This window comes from Rhamphochromis longiceps, linkage group LG23 (genome assembly GCF_057381845.1).
Source record: "Rhamphochromis longiceps isolate RC_006_pf linkage group LG23, R_longiceps_female_GT1.1, whole genome shotgun sequence".
NCBI lineage: Eukaryota > Metazoa > Chordata > Actinopteri > Cichliformes > Cichlidae > Rhamphochromis > Rhamphochromis longiceps.
In genome coordinates, this window is record NC_140578.1 from 21,692,828 (window position 1) to 21,712,413 (window position 19,586).

At 46.6% G+C, this 19,586-nt stretch overlaps 16 non-coding genes across 16 annotated transcripts; all 16 read left to right on the top strand.

The window, feature by feature from the left end:
- The first annotated feature begins 11,761 nt into the window (after window positions 1–11,761).
- trnar-ucg (transfer RNA arginine (anticodon UCG)) lies at window positions 11,762–11,834 on the top strand. The gene has a single exon. It is a non-coding gene; the product is annotated as a tRNA-Arg (tRNA).
- A 464-nt stretch (window positions 11,835–12,298) lies between these two features.
- trnai-aau (transfer RNA isoleucine (anticodon AAU)) lies at window positions 12,299–12,372 on the top strand. Its single transcript has one exon. It is a non-coding gene; the product is annotated as a tRNA-Ile (tRNA).
- A 495-nt stretch (window positions 12,373–12,867) lies between these two features.
- Window positions 12,868–12,941, top strand: trnai-aau (transfer RNA isoleucine (anticodon AAU)). The gene has a single exon. It is a non-coding gene; the product is annotated as a tRNA-Ile (tRNA).
- Window positions 12,942–13,300: 359 nt separating this feature from the next.
- trnar-ucg (transfer RNA arginine (anticodon UCG)) lies at window positions 13,301–13,373 on the top strand. The gene has a single exon. It is a non-coding gene; the product is annotated as a tRNA-Arg (tRNA).
- Window positions 13,374–13,837: 464 nt separating this feature from the next.
- Window positions 13,838–13,911, top strand: trnai-aau (transfer RNA isoleucine (anticodon AAU)). The gene has a single exon. It is a non-coding gene; the product is annotated as a tRNA-Ile (tRNA).
- Window positions 13,912–14,406: 495 nt separating this feature from the next.
- trnai-aau (transfer RNA isoleucine (anticodon AAU)) lies at window positions 14,407–14,480 on the top strand. The gene has a single exon. It is a non-coding gene; the product is annotated as a tRNA-Ile (tRNA).
- A 359-nt stretch (window positions 14,481–14,839) lies between these two features.
- On the top strand, window positions 14,840–14,912 carry trnar-ucg (transfer RNA arginine (anticodon UCG)). The gene has a single exon. It is a non-coding gene; the product is annotated as a tRNA-Arg (tRNA).
- A 464-nt stretch (window positions 14,913–15,376) lies between these two features.
- trnai-aau (transfer RNA isoleucine (anticodon AAU)) lies at window positions 15,377–15,450 on the top strand. The gene has a single exon. It is a non-coding gene; the product is annotated as a tRNA-Ile (tRNA).
- A 493-nt stretch (window positions 15,451–15,943) lies between these two features.
- On the top strand, window positions 15,944–16,017 carry trnai-aau (transfer RNA isoleucine (anticodon AAU)). The gene has a single exon. It is a non-coding gene; the product is annotated as a tRNA-Ile (tRNA).
- A 359-nt stretch (window positions 16,018–16,376) lies between these two features.
- Window positions 16,377–16,449, top strand: trnar-ucg (transfer RNA arginine (anticodon UCG)). The gene has a single exon. It is a non-coding gene; the product is annotated as a tRNA-Arg (tRNA).
- A 464-nt stretch (window positions 16,450–16,913) lies between these two features.
- trnai-aau (transfer RNA isoleucine (anticodon AAU)) lies at window positions 16,914–16,987 on the top strand. The gene has a single exon. It is a non-coding gene; the product is annotated as a tRNA-Ile (tRNA).
- Window positions 16,988–17,480: 493 nt separating this feature from the next.
- trnai-aau (transfer RNA isoleucine (anticodon AAU)) lies at window positions 17,481–17,554 on the top strand. The gene has a single exon. It is a non-coding gene; the product is annotated as a tRNA-Ile (tRNA).
- A 359-nt stretch (window positions 17,555–17,913) lies between these two features.
- On the top strand, window positions 17,914–17,986 carry trnar-ucg (transfer RNA arginine (anticodon UCG)). The gene has a single exon. It is a non-coding gene; the product is annotated as a tRNA-Arg (tRNA).
- A 464-nt stretch (window positions 17,987–18,450) lies between these two features.
- On the top strand, window positions 18,451–18,524 carry trnai-aau (transfer RNA isoleucine (anticodon AAU)). Its single transcript has one exon. It is a non-coding gene; the product is annotated as a tRNA-Ile (tRNA).
- A 493-nt stretch (window positions 18,525–19,017) lies between these two features.
- On the top strand, window positions 19,018–19,091 carry trnai-aau (transfer RNA isoleucine (anticodon AAU)). Its single transcript has one exon. It is a non-coding gene; the product is annotated as a tRNA-Ile (tRNA).
- A 359-nt stretch (window positions 19,092–19,450) lies between these two features.
- trnar-ucg (transfer RNA arginine (anticodon UCG)) lies at window positions 19,451–19,523 on the top strand. The gene has a single exon. It is a non-coding gene; the product is annotated as a tRNA-Arg (tRNA).
- The last annotated feature ends 63 nt before the right edge of the window (window positions 19,524–19,586 follow it).

Below are 19,586 nucleotides of genomic sequence, written 5' to 3' on the forward strand. Positions count from 1 at the left end.
ACCATAATAGACCCATTTCTGTAATATACTCACATATCTATATTATTACTAATATATATTGTAATATATCTATATCACTAAAGCACTTCTGGATGGATGCAAACTGCATTTCGTTGCCCTGTACCTGTGCATGTGCAATGACAATAAAGTTGAATTCTATTCTATTCTATTTAGTGCATTTAGTACAATTGGCTTCAGTTGAGGTATTATTTCAGCTTTTCTAATGCTAATCAGCTGCTCCTGTTTGTAAACCCACTTGTTCCCATGATTACGCATCATAACTCATCATCATTATTCACCTATGTATTACTTTTATGTATTAGTCATCTATTTGTTGTAATCATCTATCCTTGCAGTTGTTTATTACACAAAATAAATTATATTATCACACTTCTGGCCACATAGCGCTGATATTCACTGCACATGCCCATATTAACTTTTTCCAGCCAGGTGTTTTCCTTTTCCCATTCTTCCCTTTCTCTGAGGGAAACAAACATTGCTGCTCTAATGCTGGGCTTACACTGTGCGGTTTTAGGCCCATTTTGAGCCGATTTTTGAGTGATCGGACCGATTTTGGCCTTCATCGTGCGTCATGTAGTATACGTTGGGTAACGAGAAGTGATTAACACCTCACGACCAGTTCCCGATCATCAATCGCTCGTGAGGGTGTCACCGCAGCTGCTCGCGCGCAAACACGTAAACGTCGGTGAAAAAGACGGAGCAGCACGGCAGTGCAGCGTGTGATCTGGACACAAGCGATGGAGGCACAACTTGTAGAACTTTGGAAAGCTCATCCGAGCCTTTTCGATGTGGCCTCACAAAATTATCACGACCACAACAACCGTGAAAATAGTTGGATTTACACTGCTGCTTAATCACAGCTGCCTGATCAATGTTTTTCATTAGCAATTTAGCAAAGTTGATGGTGGTGGTGTGTCTGTGTGAGTGAAAGACAGAGAGAGAGAGCGACAGATTTTCTGTTATAACCTTCATTTTATGGCGGGGGTAACTACTTTGGCACAACAGCGGCACAGTGTGAGCACTCAGGTCGCATCAGAGCATCGGGCGGTACAGTGTGAGAGTACATCGTGACCTATGAACTTCTAACCCCTGTGAGTCAATCGTGCAGTTTGAGCAGGAGCTGAATAACGTGACTGAAAAAATCACACAGTGTCTGCCCAGCTTTAGGTGTACTGTCGTCCGAGACTTGCACCGCAGTGTCGGCGTTTGTTTCCCTGTTGGCCATGCTTCTTGTTGTGGTCACCTGTTGTCTTCCGGTATTTTCTCCGAAAGCGACCTTTCCTCGACCAATGAGATGAGCGGTAATCTGAATTGTCATACTCGAATTGTCATAAGTGTGCTGTCAGCTCATTGGTCACAAAGCAGGAGAGGGGCTGGGAATTATGTTTTCAAACAAGGCGTTAATTCCATAAACATTTATAGACTACTTTTGGTTCTCACTGTATTACGGGACAAAGTGCGTCCCTTATTAGCTCAATACAGGACGTGTACTTTTGTTTCGAAATACGGGACGATTCCGTATTTTAAGGGACGGTTGGCAACCCTAGTCTCAAACTTACATGAGCAAGTAGTAAAGCAAGTAGCAAGTAGTAAAAAACTACGGTGGCCCCTATAGACAAAGCATGTACAAACTCCAAAACACTTACAAACTCTATAACACTTACAAAATTCAAAACATATGCAAAAACCAAAACACAACGGAAGTGCTCCAGGACGCTAGGGGCAGTATTGAGCTCGATTTGCAAAATAAACGGCAAGTTTGTTGCAAACTCATGGGCTGTATGGGACGGTCTAGGTTCCGTCGTGCTGCCCAGGTTGCCTAGTAACCATTGATACTAACCGCTGGAAACGTGTCATGCAACTTTGTTTGACAGAAATGAAGGAGAAGATATTTTGTTCATTTGTTTGTTTGTTTCTTGATTTGATAAGTATCTGAGGCTGAGACCACAGGACTGTAAAACATGATTTTTGGCCTTCATTTCTGTACTGAACGGTCATTTTAAGATTAGCTAGTAAATAACAATTAGCTAATTTTGTTCATGAGACTAAGGTAATATCATTTTGGTAATGTAAATATAATATGGCCAATATTATAGTTACAACTGCCTACAACTGCAAAGCTCTCCAGAGAGTAGTGCGGTGCTCTGAACGGATAATTGGAGGTGAGCTTCCCTCCCTCCAAGACATCTACAGGAAGCGGTGCCTGAGGAAAGCGGGGAGGATCATCAAGGACTCCAGTCACCCCAGCCATAAACTGTTCAGACTACTTCCATCAGGAAGGAGGTTCTGCAGCATCCGGTCCCGTACCAGCAGACTGAGAGACAGCTTCTTCCACCAGGCCATCAGACTGCTGAACACGTCATAGACACCTCACCTTCACTACTGGAACTTCAACATTATGCACTCCATACTGTACAGTAATGCCACTGTTTTGCACATGTCTCAACTCTGTATATTTTTATATATTTATTTATTGTTTACTCTATTTAATTTGTAAAATATGTGTACACACACACACACACACACACGTAGAAAAATATTTAGTATACACATTCAGAAATGCATATACTATTATATATTGTACATATTGTAACGATGGTTAAGTGTTACTGGACAGTGACATGTTGGTTTTCTCTGCACACTGTTGTTGTTCCTTTAAGATTCATGTTTGGTTGGGCTGCAGGAAGTAGTGAGGGTGGTGTACAGGAAGGGGTGGGGGGACCTGGTTGTTCTGTGTGTGTGCCAGGCTGAAGAGAGGTGTAGTTCGAGAGCGCTTCCCCCTGAGTTAACAACCCGCTGGCTTATGTGCCGAATAAACGGACAAACTGAGACCCCAACCGTCTGGTTCTTGTGAACGTTACATTGGTGTCAGAAGTGAAGAAAGAAAAAAGAACCCCAGAACGCCCGAGACCCTGTTGCCGGCGACGCTTGCCGTTACGTGACGAGGATGTTGCCAGGCAGGATTAAGAAGGAGACGGAGGAGAGGGAGGTTCGTCCGCGCTCGCCCGCCCATGGAGTGAGGGAAACGGCACTGCGGCTGTCTGCCGAGGCTGGATTTTCTCCAGGTTTGACTAGGCTCGGGAACTGTTCGCACAGCGGCCGCGATTCCGGCGGGAAGGAGTCGACCTCGCTTGGCGCGCCGTCACGTGATGTAAACAAACATGGCGGCGCCCAGCAAGCTGCAGCGAATATAAAAACGCCTAAGTTCAGCGGCAAGACGCCATGGGAAGTGTTTATCGCACAGTTCGAGCTGTTAGCTGTTGCAGCTGGCTGGTCTGAGGAACATAAAGCTCTCCAATTGGCTTTGTGCCTGTGTGAGGATGCAGCTGCATGCCTGCTGCTGCTGACCGAGGAGCAGAGGGGAGATTATAATGCTCTGGTCGGAGCACTTCAGAGCTGCTGGGGATGTGGACAAGTCGGACACCTCATCAGGCAGTGCCCCAAGCTTGCAGCGGTTCAGGGAAACGCCCACGGGCCCGTGTAGGCGGGAGTACACGGGCCTGGGAGAACGACATCCCCACACCACCGCCACCTCCACCCGGTGCGGCCATCACTGTGGGCTGGACCCAGGTTGGCGGCTTTTGCCATGTTTCAGTGACGATTGCGGGGGTGTCCTGTACGGCCCTGCTGGACACGGGATCCAATGCAACGCTGGTCCGACCCGATATTGTCCCAACCGGAGCTGCTGTACAACCGACTAACGTGCAACTTAAGACTGTGACCGGTGATCTGGCCCCAATGAGAGGGAAGGGAGTGTTCCAGTTCAAGGTGGGGGACCTCGGTGTGTCTTATGCTGCCTGGGTGGCTGACGTGCAGGACGCCTGCATCCTTGGGCTGGATTTTTTACGAGCCATTGGTGGTGTACTGGACTTAGGCAAAGGCCTCCTCGTACTCCCTGATGGGAAGAAGGTGCCGCTTATTCCTCCCCCGGTCTGCACAGCATCTGCCGCGGCGTCCACCTCCACCGCAGAGACCCCTGCAGACCCGCCAGCAGAACAGCGAGCGGAGGAGGAGGAGGAGGAGAGGCTCTCAGCAGTGAGGAGTATCTGGTCAAAGAACTGTGAGGGGCTGACTCCACAGCAGCAAGAGAGTCTATGGCAGGTACTAAAAGAGTTTAGTGACATTTTTGCCCTGAAAGAAAGTGATGTTGGCTTGACACACTTGGTAGAGCCCAGCCTATTAAAGTGCGCCCCCGCCGCCTGCCCCTGGCTCATCAGGAGGCTGCAGACAGGGAGCTGTGTGAAATGATGAAGGCGGGCATCATAGAACCATCTGATAGCCCGTGGGCCTCCGCGGTGGTGATGGTGCCTAAGAAAAAAAGTCCTAGGATGCGTTTCTGTGTGGACTACAGACCACTCAACAAAGTGACGAAGAAAGACTCTTACCCCCTTCCCAGGATTGATGAGTCCCTCGACTTAGTAGCCGGGTCCTCCTGGTTTTCCACCCTGGACCTGCGGAGTGGCTACTGGCAGGTGCCACTGTCCCCGGAATCCAGACCGAAGACAGCCTTCTGCACTAACAGGGGACTATGGCAGTTCAAAGTCCTGAGTTTTGGCCTTTGCAACGCTCCTGCGACTTTCGAGAGGCTCGTGGACAGTGTGCTGGCTGGCGTCCCACGGCAACGGTGTCTGGTTTACCTGGATGATCTTCTAGTGCACGGGAGCTCCTTTGATGCTGCCCTGGATGCCCTGAGACAAGTGTTGGAGAGGGTGGCAGCTGCAGGCCTGAAGCTGCATCCCGACAAGTGCCACTTCATGAGGAGGGAGGTGGAGTTTCTGGGCCACAAGCTGGGTCGTGAGGGCATCAGCACTTTGGAGGAAAAAATTCACACCATTACCGAGTGGCCCACACCAGCAGACCAGAAACAGCTCAAAAGCTTCCTAGGACTGGCGTCTTATTACAGGAGGTTTGTGAAGGGCTTTTCCTCCATAGCCGCACCACTCTTCCACCTGCTGCAGAAGGACCGTGACTTCATCTGGACCCAGGACTGTCAGCAGGCGTTCGACACCCTCCGCAGATCGCTGACAGAGTCCCCAGTCCTTGCCCCCCCTGACCCCGCCCTGCCTTTTGTCCTGGACACTGACGCAAGTAATGTGGGGCTGGGAGCGGTGTTGTCGCAGGTTGGACCGGAAGGGGAGAAGGTGGTGGCGTACTTCAGCCGGGTCCTGAACAGGAGCGAGCGGCGCTACTGTGTCACACGACGAGAGCTGTTGGCTGTGGTGGCGGGGGTGAGACACTTTAAATACTACCTGTGCGGCACAGCATTTGTTGTCAGAACTGATCATGCTGCCCTTCAGTGGCTGATGTCTTTCAGGGAGCCAGAGGGACAGGTGGCTCGCTGGCTGGAGGAGCTCCAAGCCTTCAATTTCACCGTGGAGCACAGAGCAGGGACGCACCATTCTAACGCAGACGCCCTCTCTCGCCGCCCATGTGCTGCAGCTGGCTGCCGTTACTGTGAGAAGCGAGAGGAAATAGAGCGGGAACTCACGACAATAGACGGAGCAGCACAGCTCGCCTGCAGGGTTCTTCTGGTGGTGGATGCAGCGGAGTGGAGGGCACGGCAGGAACAAGACACAGACCTGCTGCCGGTCCTGCAGTGGCTGGAGAAGGGGGAGCAACCCCTTTGGGATGAGGTCACTGGGTTTTCCATCTGTACCAGGGGGCTGTGGGCCAAGTTTGCAGCTCTCAGGCTGAAGGAGGGGGTGTTGGAGCGTGCCTGGAAGGATCCTGCCACGGGGGAGGAGAGGTGGCAGGTTGTGGTGCCAAGGTCGCTGAGGTCAGCTGTGCTGGGAGCCTGCCATGGGAGCACTGGCTCTGGCCACTTTGGGGTCTCCAAGACTCTTCGCCGCCTCCGCCAGGGCTATTACTGGGGTCAACAGCGGAGGGATGTGGAGGACTTTTGCCGCAGCTGTGATGCATGTTCCTCACACAAAGGGCCACAAGACCAGTCCCGGGCTCAGCTTCAGCAGCAACCAGCAGGAGCTCCAATGGAGCGAGTAGCTGTGGACGTCATGGGCCCATTTCCTCGCACAGACAGAGGAAACCGCTATGTTCTTGTGGCCATGGACTATTTTACCAAGTGGCCGGAAGCATACGCCATCCCAGATCAGGAGGCTGAGACTGTCGCTGATGTATTAGTGGAGGGGATGTTCAGCCACTTTGGGACAGCAGAGACCCTCCACAGTGACCAGGGGCGTAACTTTGAGTCCAAGGTATTTGCTGCCATGTGTGAACGCCTTGGGATTAAGAAGACCCGCACCACCCCACTTCACCCCCAAAGCGATGGGCTGGTGGAAAGGTTTAACAGGACGCTGGCCCAGCAGCTAGCCATCCTTACCTCAGAACACCAACGGGACTGGGATTACCATCTTCCCCTTACCCTCATGGCCTACAGGTCGGCAGTGCAGGACTCCACCCAATGTACGCCTGCCCTGCTCATGTTAGGGAGAGAGCTGAGAACTCCTGCAGAGTTGGCTTTTGGGAAACCCCCGGACGCGCCAGAGGCACCACCGGGCCGGGACTACGCAAGGAAGCTGCAGGACCGGCTGGATTCTGCACATTCCTACGCCCGAGAGCAGCTGGCGAAGGCAGGCCTGCGCCAAAAGAGGAATTACGACATCACCACTAAAGGGAGGCACTTCCGTGCTGGGGAGCTGGTGTGGGTCTACAGCCCAAAGAGGAAGAAGGGACGGTGTCCTAAACTGGATAGCAGCTGGGTGGGGCCTTGCAGCGTCCTAGAGCGAGTGGGGGAGGTTGTTTACAGGGTGCAGTTGCCTCCTAGGGGGAGGATAGTAGCGCTGCACAGAGACCGGATGGCCCCCTACAGAGGACAGTCCCTCCCCTCCTTTCCAGAGGGACGTGTACAGAGCGTCCATGACCCTGCTCAGAGGGGCCCCCGACCGGGGCTGCGTTCCCCCCCCTCGGACTCTTCACCCCAAAGCCCCGAAGCTCCGCGTCCTCCTCAGGGGCTCAGGAGGTCAAGGAGGGAACGTAGGCTACCGCCCCGCCTCAGAGTCTGTGTCGTTCCCTCGGGGACGAGGAACTTATTGCTGGGGGGGCAGTGTAACGATGGTTAAGTGTTACTGGACAGTGACATGTTGGTTTTCTCTGCACACTGTTGTTGTTCCTTTAAGATTCATGTTTGGTTGGGCTGCAGGAAGTAGTGAGGGTGGTGTACAGGAAGGGGTGGGGGGACCTGGTTGTTCTGTGTGTGTGCCAGGCTGAAGAGAGGTGTAGTTCGAGAGCGCTTCCCCCTGAGTTAACAACCCGCTGGCTTATGTGCCGAATAAACGGACAAACTGAGACCCCAACCGTCTGGTTCTTGTGAACGTTACAATATATTTATTAGTTTAAGATGTGGCCATTCATGTATTTTGCTTGTTTACATTATTGTATTTTGCACAACTCTGTTGCTTGTGAAGCTCGCACACAAGAATTTCACTCACATGTACTGTACCAATGTACCTGCACATGTGATGTGACAATAAAAGTGATTTGATTTGATTTGATTTGATTTATATTAATCATTATTAGCTATTACAGCAGTGAACATGAACTGTGTCAAATACTGAGCTTCAGTACAGATTCAAGTCGCAGTTATTTATATGTCTTATCACCTTAAATCTTCACTCAAAGACAAGTATCTTTGACAGTGCATATATAGTAGGGGTGCAACGATATTCGTATCGATATTGAACCGTTCGATACAGTGCTTTCGGTTTGGTACGCATATGTATCGAACAATACAACATTTGTAATTTATTTTATCAACTTTCCTTCTGACGATGCTGTCTGTGTTGAGCGCTCAGTGAATCTGCGTTCGACTACTCTGCCTAGGCTGCACTGTCGAGCGCAGATCCACTGAGCGCTCAACACAGACAGCATCGTCAGAAGGAAGAGCGCAGGGCAAGCTAGCGAGACAGAAGTTAAGCTCTCCTTGCAACAGGCAAATTGAACCTCATTCAGATCTGGCGTTTGGAATTATTTTGGTTTTCATGTGACGTATGACCCTGAAGGTAAGCGAGTCATGGACTAAAGTAAAACAGTATGTTGGATGTGCCATGCAATGCTCAATTACATGGGTGGGAACTAGTGTGTTAGCGCAGTTAGCTCGTTAACGTGTTGGCCGTCTAGCCCCATGCACGGAGCGATCGGCGGTAGCTCGTTAACGGAGATTTGCCGTGTTGTAGCGTTAACGTCATTTCAACGAGATTAACCTGAAAGCACTAGTGGGAACACAACGAATATGACTGCACATTTACGCCGACATCATCCTAGTGCAAAGACAAAAACAACAAGCATGCTACTAACTTTAGCCGAGTCATTTAGACAGCTGTTAGCACATGATTCTCCTTATGCTGCTGAGAATATAGCCCAGAAGAAGCGGATAGTATAGCTTTTATTTTGGAAAGAGACATTTCTCTGTAATAAACTCTCTTTTCCAAAGATGAGTGATTCCTCAATCAGATACAGGGCTTGCAATATCGCTAGCCCGACGTCCTGGGGCTAGCGATTTTTTCAGTCGGGCTACCAAAATCTATCTCTTCCCTGCCCGTCGGGCTATTGTAGGAAGGAAAAATATATGTCAATGCTTTTGCATTCTTTCGGAAATGTAGCTGGGTAATTATGTCATTGGCATCGGTGAGCCACTGTCAATATGTGACATATTGAAATCGTGTTTGAATTTGCGCTTGTTTTTTTGCTTTCACTTTGCAATCGTGCGAACTGTGTATAGAGAGCGACAGCACTGATCTGTGAGTGATGATAATTTGTGCACCAATTCCTCTGACATCGTCTTATTAATCGTTAGCTTACTATGCAAACATGACAAGTGAAATCTCCCGCAGCAAGCTTAAACATGTGAGAGGTTGATCGCGCAGAGAATCGCTGAGCTTATGTGAGTGCGTGTGTAAAAGCAGCAGGATATATATTTCAGTTCTGCTGAGCCAAATAAGACAGGTCAGGGTGAAGAAGTGACAGCCAAAGAAAAGCTTACCACAAAACGGAGAAGTTATGACAAATCAGACTATAAGGCAAAAAGAAAGTGCAGCTTTATGGTTTCATGGACAAAAGAATTTCTGTGGCTGCAATATGACGAGCTAAATAACCAGGGCTGCACATAAGTGGTCCGCAGGTGCGCATTCGCTGTCAAAATAAAAAATGCGCACAAGGGTTAAGGTTAAATTTAAAAACTGTACTTTTGAGTTAAAATATATATTTATCATTTTAATAAATGACAAATTAAAAAGGCATGAACATTTTTTTTGTATCGAAAAAATATCGAACCGTGACACCAAAGTATCGAACCGAACCGTGAATTTTGTGTATCGTTGCACCCCTAATATATAGGTGTATCATATATAAGAGACAAATGTTGTTCCTTCAGTATGTTGGCATAACTAAATTTGGCTCATTGCTTACATATATGTATAAAAAGAAAATGTACGAGCTGTAAAAACTGTTTCTGATAGAATGAATAATAGACCGATATATTAAATATTCCTTTATTGGGTGAGAAAATCATACTATGTCATAACTGCTTTAAGTCATACAGAATAGATATCAGAGCCTTAAACTGGCTGACTTCTGCTAAAACATACAAATACAAATTTTTAGGTCCATTCTGCTGCTGATACATACTTTAGGTTTCTGAATGTTAAACTTGTTGCTGCCTTTCATAGTGTGTAACTTGAAGGCCCTGAGTACTTTCTCCCACACTGAAAACACCGGAATGATGGAATGATAAAATTGTTTGAACATTACCTAATAAGACTGATTCAGGACAGACAATTAGTTATGTGAAACTTTTCTAGCAGTCCTTCACAAACAGGGAACAGTCCGTCTATTCTCTCCATCTGTCAGCTGCTGCTGGCTCTTCCTCCTCCTCCTCCTCACACACTGCTGAGTTTGTCCTGGTGGATCATCAGGGGTGCAAAGCCTCACAGATGATGTGCAGCAGTGGGTCCCTCAGTCTGTCCTCACTCTGCACACTTGCAGTTGTCACACATGGAAATCAAATGTGTGATAAGCTGCAGGATTCAAACACAAGTGTAACTTATAAATACATGTTCATACTTTTGTTACACAATCAGAGAGAAAGAAAAAGAGAGAGAAAGAGTGCAGGACAGACAGACAGGTGACAGTCTCAGGTGTTTACACTGCTACAAAACAGCACAAGAGAAGGAGGATTTAGTGTTTGTGTTATTACGAGTGCTAAACAAGAAGAGTTCCCAGATGGTACAGTGGACACATGTGTGACTGCTGTGATTAAAGCATCTTTCATTCAGCTTAATGAGTGAACTGTCAACTCGTTCAAACACATGTTAAAGTCCGTTTTGCTCGACACCACCGAACAGAGGCAGCAATAAAACATAGCTAACATTAACAGTGCAGTGAATCCTGCTTGTGCCGTGATATTCAGGACTGCAAACCGAGCAGCATCACTGACTTACAGCTTGTTGTGTTTGTGGATATATGACTGACTTTAATTATCCACGAAATCATCACATTCTCTGTAAGATTAAGGTTTTAAAAGCAAGTAAAAGCTGAACGTACAAACATCACTAATGGCAAATAACTTTGCCGACATGTGGCCAACAGTAATGTTTTAATGTTCCTCATTATTAAACATTTGCACATAAATGAGTGACATAATATTCAGTACTTAATTTACTCTTCGGCCGCTCTGCTTCTGCCGTCTGCGGCAGAATTATCCACGCTATGAATTGTGGGATATATGGGACCACGAAGTCTACACTGCCACAGCCATAAAATTCAGGGAAATGAAGGACGCATTTGAGGGCCACATTTCGAGCAGCCTTTGAATTGGGACAGCCTTCGGCGCGCCACTGTGACGTAATCGGCCTTAAAATGCAACCTTTAAGGCTGCAGTCCCTGAATTGGGATACAGCCTTTAATTATCCATAAAATCAGCACATTCTTTGTAAGATTAAGACCGACTATTGAACGGCGTATATTTTGAAGTAAAGGCTTTAAAACCTTTACTTTAAAAATGTACAAACATCGCTAATGTCACATAACTTTGCCGATATGTGGCCAACAGTAATGTTTTAATGTTCTTCATTATTAAACATTTGCGCATAAAAAAGTGACATAATATTCAGTACTTACTTATGAAAGTTTACTCTCCGGCCGCTCGGCTTTCGCCATTTTTTTTGGAAAAATTATCCCAACAACCGCCGCACTATGAAGTCTGAGATATGTTGGACCATGAAGGCTACACCGACCCATCCTTGAAATTCAGGGAAATGAAAGACGCATTTGAGGGCCGCATTTAGAGCAGCCTTTGAATTGGGACAGCCTTCATCGCGTCGCTGTGAAGTAATCGGTCTTGAAATGCAGCCTTTAAGACTGCAGACCCTGGGTGTGTCCTTCAAAAGAGACTCTACGAGTTCTCAAACGAGGCTCGAAAGGCCAGGTTAGGGAAGCCATGAATTTGGCCTGATCAGTGAGAGATCGGGCCACGTAAGCTTTATGACCGTCATTGGCAGATGATGCTCTGGCTCAATAGGTGGATCCACTGTGCATGTGGCAGGTAGGACTACGTTTTTAAGAGCGTGATACATGGGAGAAATGCTGTGGCATGCACTTGTTTCAAGCAACAATCAATTATTTCAAGCAACAATCAAGCAATATCCACCAGCCACGTGAGCAATCCAACACCAGCAGTTCACTCAAACAGACTCCAACGAACGTTCGTGAAAATTGGGAGCTTCTGCCAGACCACGTGGCCTAACGGACAAGGCGTCTGACTTCGGATCAGAAGATTGAGGGTTCAAGTCCCTTCGTGGTTTGTTGTGAGTCCTTGAGGAGCAGGCATGCGTTCCCAGTTGGATTGCAGCAGGCCAACCTCGGATCCTTTATGTCATCCAAAATTGCTACACTGTTGTCAATTTCATGTCCTTCAACAGAGACTCTACGAGTTCTCAAACGAGGCTCGAATGGCCAGGTTGCGGACTGAAGCCATGAACTTGGCCTTATCAGTGCCAGGCCCCAGTGGTCTTGGCTTAGAAGCAACCATAGAAAGTCAATAACATGCCATGACCTCAAGCGACATGGGTGAAAAAATCACGACTTGGAAGCAGGCTGTTGGTGGAACTACACCTGCATAGGTGACTTCTGATCAGTAGGAGCTTCCAAGAGTTGGCTTTCATTGGTACTGCTTGAAGTAATTTCTTGTAAACACACATTTCTCTTGTGTTCTTAACAGTTCTTCCACCCTCTTTTTTGGTATATCAGTCAACAGAATGATTTTGTAGGCCGGTTAGCTCAGCTGGTCAGAGCGTGGTGCTAATAACGCCAAGGTCATGGGTTCAATCCCCATACTGGCCATTCCAACAGCCATCCAACGTACTGTCTCATGATAGACTGTGGATTTTTTTGGGTGGGATCCAAGAAAAAATCTCTGCCAACTTCCAGGTGAGTGATGTACGCAACTACAAATGACAGCAAACCACAAAATTCACTGACACATGACACGCTAATGAATACATTACATGCTTAGCTACAATCTCCAAATCACTTTTCCAGCTACTTTCTGGATAAATCACTCATTTCCAAAGTCTGACACAGCATACTGCATCAAAAACTGCTGCTTTATATCCTCACCTAACGACCCTAACTTTAGAAGACGCACACCATGTATTGTTTTGTGGCAAATTTCTTCTTAAAGCATTTTTTGTAAGTCAACAGAAGACTTCTTTTTTTCCCACTATGTTGAAGTAATTTCGTGTAAACACACATTTCTCTTGTGTTCTTAACAGTTCTTCCACCCTCTCTTTTTTGGTATATTAGTCAACAAAAGGATGGGTTCACACACATTTTTTGGGCCGGTTAGCTCAGCTGGTCAGAGCGTGGTGCTAATAACGCCAAGGTCATGGGTTCAATCCCCATACTGGCCATTCAACAGCCATCCAACGTGCTGTCTCATGATAGACTGTGGATTTTATTGGGTGGAATCCAACAAAAAACCTCTGCCAACTTCCAGGTGACAGATCGGGCCACGTAAGCTTTATGACCTTCATTGGCAGATAATACTCTGGCTTAGTGGGTGGATCCACTGTGCATGTGGCAGGTAGGACTACATTTTTAAGAGCGTGATACATGGGAGAAATGCTGTGGCATGCACTTATTTCAAGCAACAATCAATTATTTCAAGCAACAATCAAGCAATATCCACCAGCCACGTGAGCAACCCAACACCAGCAGTTGATTCAACCAGACTCCAACGAACGTTCGTGAAAAGAGGGAGCTTCTGCCAGACCACGTGGCCTAACGGACAAGGCGTCTGACTTCGGATCAGAAGATTGAGGGTTCAAGTCCCTTCGTGGTTTGTTGTGAGTCCTTGAGGAGCAGGCATGCGTTCCCAGTTGGATTGCAGCAGGCCAACCGCGGATCCTTTATGTCATCCAAAATTGCTACACTTTTGTCAATTTCATGTCCTTCAACAGAGACTCTACGAGTTCTCAAACGAGGCTCGAATGGCCAGGTTGCGGACTGAAGCCATGAACTTGGCCTTATCAGTGCCAGGCCCCAGTGGTCTTGGCTTAGAAGCAACCATAGAAAGTCAATAACATGCCATGACCTCAAGCGACATGGGTGAAAAAATCACGACTTGGAAGCAGGCTGTTGGTGGAACTACACCTGCATAGGTGGCTTCTGATCAGTAGGAGCTTCCAAGAGTTGGCTTTCATTGGTACTGCTTGAAGTAATTTCTTGTAAACACACATTTCTCTTGTGTTGTTAACAGTTCTTCCACCCTCTTTTTTGGTATATCAGTCAACAGAATGATTTTGTAGGCCGGTTAGCTCAGCTGGTCAGAGCGTGGTGCTAATAACGCCAAGGTCATGGGTTCAATCCCCATACTGGCCATTCCAAAAGCCATCCAACGTACTGTCTCATGATAGACTGTGGATTTTTTTGGGTGGGATCCAAGAAAAAATCTCTGCCAACTTCCAGGTGAGTGATGTACGCAACTACAAATGACAGCAAACCACAAAATTCACTGACACATGACACGCTAATGAATACATTACATGCTTAGCTACAATCTCCAAATCACTTTTCCAGCTACTTTCTGGATAAATCACTCATTTCCAAAGTCTGACACAGCATACTGCATCAAAAACTGCTGCTTTATATCCTCACCTAACGACCCTAACTTTAGAAGACGCACACCATGTATTGTTTTGTGGCAAATTTCTTCTTAAAGCATTTTTTGTAAGTCAACAGAAGACTTCTTTTTTTCCCACTATGTTGAAGTAATTTCGTGTAAACACACATTTCTCTTGTGTTCTTAACAGTTCTTCCACCCTCTCTTTTTTGGTATATTAGTCAACAAAAGGATGGGTTCACACACATTTTTTGGGCCGGTTAGCTCAGCTGGTCAGAGCGTGGTGCTAATAACGCCAAGGTCATGGGTTCAATCCCCATACTGGCCATTCAACAGCCATCCAACGTGCTGTCTCATGATAGACTGTGGATTTTATTGGGTGGAATCCAACAAAAAACCTCTGCCAACTTCCAGGTGACAGATCGGGCCACGTAAGCTTTATGACCTTCATTGGCAGATAATACTCTGGCTTAGTGGGTGGATCCACTGTGCATGTGGCAGGTAGGACTACATTTTTAAGAGCGTGATACATGGGAGAAATGCTGTGGCATGCACTTATTTCAAGCAACAATCAATTATTTCAAGCAACAATCAAGCAATATCCACCAGCCACGTGAGCAACCCAACACCAGCAGTTGATTCAACCAGACTCCAACGAACGTTCGTGAAAAGAGGGAGCTTCTGCCAGACCACGTGGCCTAACGGACAAGGCGTCTGACTTCGGATCAGAAGATTGAGGGTTCAAGTCCCTTCGTGGTTTGTTGTGAGTCCTTGAGGAGCAGGCATGCGTTCCCAGTTGGATTGCAGCAGGCCAACCGCGGATCCTTTATGTCATCCAAAATTGCTACACTTTTGTCAATTTCATGTCCTTCAACAGAGACTCTACGAGTTCTCAAACGAGGCTCGAATGGCCAGGTTGCGGACTGAAGCCATGAACTTGGCCTTATCAGTGCCAGGCCCCAGTGGTCTTGGCTTAGAAGCAACCATAGAAAGTCAATAACATGCCATGACCTCAAGCGACATGGGTGAAAAAATCACGACTTGGAAGCAGGCTGTTGGTGGAACTACACCTGCATAGGTGGCTTCTGATCAGTAGGAGCTTCCAAGAGTTGGCTTTCATTGGTACTGCTTGAAGTAATTTCTTGTAAACACACATTTCTCTTGTGTTGTTAACAGTTCTTCCACCCTCTTTTTTGGTATATTAGTCAACAGAATGCTTTTGTAGGCCGGTTAGCTCAGCTGGTCAGAGCGTGGTGCTAATAACGCCAAGGTCATGGGTTCAATCCCCATACTGGCCATTCCAACAGCCATCCAACGTACTGTCTCATGATAGACTGTGGATTTTTTTGGGTGGGATCCAAGAAAAAACCTCTGCCAACTTCCAGGTGAGTGATGTACGCAACTACAAATGACAGCAAACCACAAAATTCACTGACACATGACACGCTAATGAATACATTACATGCTTAGCTACAATCTCCAAATCACTTTTCCAGCTACTTTCTGGATAAATCACTCATTTCCAAAGTCTGACACAGCATACTGCATCAAAAACTGCTGCTTTATGTCCTCACCTAACGACCCTAACTTTAGAAGACGCACACCATGTATTGTTTTGTGGCAAATTTCTTCTTAAACCATTTTTTGTAAGTCAACAGAAGACTTTTTTTTCCCACTATGTTGAAGTAATTTCTTGTAAACACACATTTCTCTTGTGTTCTTAACAGTTCTTCCACCCTCTCTTTTTTGGTATATTAGTCAACAAAAGGATGGGTTCACACACATTTTTTGGGCCGGTTAGCTCAGCTGGTCAGAGCGTGGTGCTAATAACGCCAAGGTCATGGGTTCAATCCCCATACTGGCCATTTAACAGCCATCCAACGTGCTGTCTCATGATAGACTGTAGATTTTATTGGGTGGGATCCAACAAAAAACCTCTGCCAACTTCCATGTGACAGATCGGGCCACGTAAGCTTTATGACCTTCATTGGCAGATAATACTCTGGCTTAGTGGGTGGATCCACTGTGCATGTGGCAGGTAGGACTACATCTTTAAGAGCGTGATACATGGGAGAAATGCTGTGGCATGCACTTATTTCAAGCAACAATCAATTATTTCAAGCAACAATCAAGCAATATCCACCAGCCACGTGAGCAACCCATCACCAGCAGTTGATTCAACCAGACTCCAACGAACGTTCGTGAAAAGAGGTAACTTCTGCCAGACCATGTGGCCTAATGGACAAGGCGTCTGACTTCGGATCAGAAGATTGAGGGTTCAAGTCCCTTCGTGGTTTGTTGTGAGTCCTTGAGGAGCAGGCATGCGTTCCCAGTTGGATTGCAGCAGGCCAACCTCGGATCCTTTATGTCATCCAAAATTGCTACACTTTTGTCAATTTCATGTCCTTCAACAGAGACTCTACGAGTTCTCAAACGAGGCTCGAATGGCCAGGTTGCGGACTGAAGCCATGAACTTGGCCTTATCAGTGCCAGGCCCCAGTGGTCTTGGCTTAGAAGCAACCATAGAAAGTCAATAACATGCCATGACCTCAAGCGACATGGGTGAAAAAATCACGACTTGGAAGCAGGCTGTTGGTGGAACTACACCTGCATAGGTGGCTTCTGATCAGTAGGAGCTTCCAAGAGTTGGCTTTCATTGGTACTGCTTGAAGTAATTTCTTGTAAACACACATTTCTCTTGTGTTGTTAACAGTTCTTCCACCCTCTTTTTTGGTATATCAGTCAACAGAATGATTTTGTAGGCCGGTTAGCTCAGCTGGTCAGAGCGTGGTGCTAATAACGCCAAGGTCATGGGTTCAATCCCCATACTGGCCATTCCAACAGCCATCCAACGTACTGTCTCATGATAGACTGTGGATTTTTTTGGGTGGGATCCAAGAAAAAACCTCTGCCAACTTCCAGGTGAGTGATGTACGCAACTACAAATGACAGCAAACCACAAAATTCACTGACACATGACACGCTAATGAATACATTACATGCTTAGCTACAATCTCCAAATCACTTTTCCAGCTACTTTCTGGATAAATCACTCATTTCCAAAGTCTGACACAGCATACTGCATCAAAAACTGCTGCTTTATATCCTCACCTAACGACCCTAACTTTAGAAGACGCACACCATGTATTGTTTTGTGGCAAATTTCTTCTTAAAGCATTTTTTGTAAGTCAACAGAGGACTTTTTTTTCCCACTATGTTGAAGTAATTTCTTGTAAACACACATTTCTCTTGTGTTCTTAACAGTTCTTCCACCCTCTCTTTTTTGGTATATTAGTCAACAAAAGGATGGGTTCACACACATTTTTTGGGCCGGTTAGCTCAGCTGGTCAGAGCGTGGTGCTAATAACGCCAAGGTCATGGGTTCAATCCCCATACTGGCCATTCAACAGCCATCCAACGTGCTGTCTCATGATAGACTGTGGATTTTATTGGGTGGGATCCAACAAAAAACCTCTGCCAACTTCCAGGTGACAGATCGGGCCACGTAAGCTTTATGACCTTCATTGGCAGATAATACTCTGGCTTAGTGGGTGGATCCACTGTGCATGTGGCAGGTAGGACTACATTTTTAAGAGCGTGATACATGGGAGAAATGCTGTGGCATGCACTTATTTCAAGCAACAATCAATTATTTCAAGCAACAATCAAGCAATATCCACCAGCCACGTGAGCAACCCAACACCAGCAGTTGATTCAACCAGACTCCAACGAACGTTCGTGAAAAGAGGTAACTTCTGCCAGACCACGTGGCCTAACGGACAAGGCGTCTGACTTCGGATCAGAAGATTGAGGGTTCAAGTCCCTTCGTGGTTTGTTGTGAGTCCTTGAGGAGCAGGCATGCGTTCCCAGTTGGATTGCAGCAGGCCAACCGCGGATCCTTTATGTCATCCAAAATTGCTACACTTTTGTCAATTTCATGTCCTTCAACAGAGACTCTACGAGTTCTCAAACGAGGCTCGAATGGCCAGGTTGCGGACTGAAGCCATGAACTTGGCCTTATCAGTGCCAGGCCCCAGTGGTCTTGGCTTAGAAGCAACCATAGAAAGTCAATAACATGCCATGACCTCAAGCGACATGGGTGAAAAAATCACGACTTGGAAGCAGGCTGTTGGTGGAACTACACCTGCATAGGTGGCTTCTGATCAGTAGGAGCTTCCAAGAGTTGGCTTTCATTGGTACTGCTTGAAGTAATTTCTTGTAAACACACATTTCTCTTGTGTTGTTAACAGTTCTTCCACCCTCTTTTTTGGTATATTAGTCAACAGAATGCTTTTGTAGGCCGGTTAGCTCAGCTGGTCAGAGCGTGGTGCTAATAACGCCAAGGTCATGGGTTCAATCCCCATACTGGCCATTCCAACAGCCATCCAACGTACTGTCTCATGATAGACTGTGGATTTTTTTGGGTGGGATCCAAGAAAAAACCTCTGCCAACTTCCAGGTGAGTGATGTACGCAACTACAAATGACAGCAAACCACAAAATTCACTGACACATGACACGCTAATGAATACATTACATGCTTAGCTACAATCTCCAAATCACTTTTCCAGCTACTTTCTGGATAAATCACTCATTTCCAAAGTCTGACACAGCATACTGCATCAAAAACTGCTGCTTTATATCCTCACCTAACGACCCTAACTTTAGAAGACGCACACCATGTATTGTTTTGTGGCAAATTTCTTCTTAAACCATTTTTTGTAAGTCAACAGAAGACTTTTTTTTCCCACTATGTTGAAGTAATTTCTTGTAAACACACATTTCTCTTGTGTTCTTAACAGTTCTTCCACCCTCTCTTTTTTGGTATATTAGTCAACAAAAGGATGGGTTCACACACATTTTTTGGGCCGGTTAGCTCAGCTGGTCAGAGCGTGGTGCTAATAACGCCAAGGTCATGGGTTCAATCCCCATACTGGCCATTTAACAGCCATCCAACGTGCTGTCTCATGATAGACTGTAGATTTTATTGGGTGGGATCCAACAAAAAACCTCTGCCAACTTCCATGTGACAGATCGGGCCACGTAAGCTTTATGACCTTCATTGGCAGATAATACTCTGGCTTAGTGGGTGGATCCACTGTGCATGTGGCAGGTAGGACTACATTTTTAAGAGCGTGATACATGGGAGAAATGCTGTGGCATGCACTTATTTCAAGCAACAATCAATTATTTCAAGCAACAATCAAGCAATATCCACCAGCCACGTGAGCAACCCATCACCAGCAGTTGATTCAACCAGACTCCAACGAACGTTCGTGAAAAGAGGTAACTTCTGCCAGACCACGTGGCCTAACGGACAAGGCGTCTGACTTCGGATCAGAAGATTGAGGGTTCAAGTCCCTTCGTGGTTTGTTGTGAGTCCTTGAGGAGCAGGCATGCGTTCCCAGTTGGATTGCAGCAGGCCAACCTCGGAT